Genomic DNA, 1,310 nt, shown 5'->3' with positions numbered 1-1,310 from the left:
AAAGATTATTATTTACATTATATCACAAAATTCATACTATTTACTATTTACATTGGTAAAACGGAGTTTGAACCCAAAAAATAGAAATTATAAAATATATTCATATTAAAAACATGTATTGCCCAACCATTCTAAAAACTCTCTTGTCATTACTCTTCATATTATCTCTCTCCTCGATTGATTTCTCTCTGCTGTTGAAGTGGTTTTAACGAAGAATGGAAAATGACGAACAACATAAACTGTTTGAAGCAGGGAGGAGGCTAGAAATTCCACCGACATCGAAGGATGAGCTACTTGAAGCTTTAGAGAAAGTTGAGTCCTGGCTGCTCTTGGTAAAACAAGCACCTTTCGTATCAACTCTCAAAGCAATGTTCCCTTCACATGTTTCTCTGGTAACTCCATACCTTATGAGGCACCCGGACAAAGATGTAATGCTGTTGGTCATCAGTTGCTTCACCCAAATCGCCAGAATAACGACGCCTGACGAACCATACAATGAAAAAGAGATGAAAGAGATATTTAAACTCATTGTGGGAAGTTTTAAGGAACTGGAGGAGGCTAACAGTTCATCCTTTAAAAGAAGGTTTGTAATTCTCAAAACCGTTGGAGAGATCAAGTTGTGGACAGTTATGCTGGACCTTGAATTAGACCACCTGGTCCTTGATATGTTCAAACATTTTCTTTCTGCTGTTTCTCAGAATAATTTCTCTAATGATGTGTATGACTCCATGAAAACGAGAAGATGAGAAGTTCGTTGGATGAAAGATAAAGGTGTGGTGGCCTTCGGATAAGGAGTTCTATGAGGGGGTTGTTGAATCGTATGACCCCAAGTCGAAGAGGCACACCATATTATATTTCGATGGTGATCGTGAAAAACTTCAACTTTGGAAACAGCGCTGGGAGTTTATTGACCACGTAACTCGTCTAGAATATAAGTGATAAGTAATGCCCTTCTCCATGATTTACTATGCTTAAACTAATTTCCTTCTCTCTGGATGGATTGTTTAGTTAATGTTCATAGCGTGTTTAATATATTTGCTTTATTCTGACATTCTTATGTTTCACTCCCTATATTTCACCAATCAGAACGATGATCGTAGGATTTATCCATTACTTCTGTTGCAGAGAACGATGGATGGATATTTGTGTCGAAAGCTCATGCAAATATTTATAAAAGTTCGTTTCTGTTTTGCCAACTTAAAAGGCTTAACGACTGGATTCAAAACATGAGCAAGGATCAGCTTTTAGTTAGCAGCTTAGATTGTTGAATGCTTGGATTACCTGTTAAACGAATGTGAGAGTGCTTTGAA

At 37.1% G+C, this 1,310-nt stretch overlaps 1 pseudogene; it reads left to right on the top strand.

The window, feature by feature from the left end:
• The first annotated feature begins 215 nt into the window (after positions 1-215).
• LOC149197160 (sister chromatid cohesion protein PDS5 homolog C pseudogene) lies at positions 216-746 on the top strand (annotated as a pseudogene).
• The last annotated feature ends 564 nt before the right edge of the window (positions 747-1,310 follow it).

The sequence above is a fragment of the Pinus tabuliformis genome, chromosome 2_2 (assembly GCF_031772625.1).
Source record: "Pinus tabuliformis cultivar Carrire ecotype Pingquan chromosome 2_2, CPIR1, whole genome shotgun sequence".
NCBI lineage: Eukaryota > Viridiplantae > Streptophyta > Pinopsida > Pinales > Pinaceae > Pinus > Pinus tabuliformis.
Note: the sequence above shows the minus strand (reverse complement) of the source record. Positions and strands in the feature narration are given on the sequence as shown.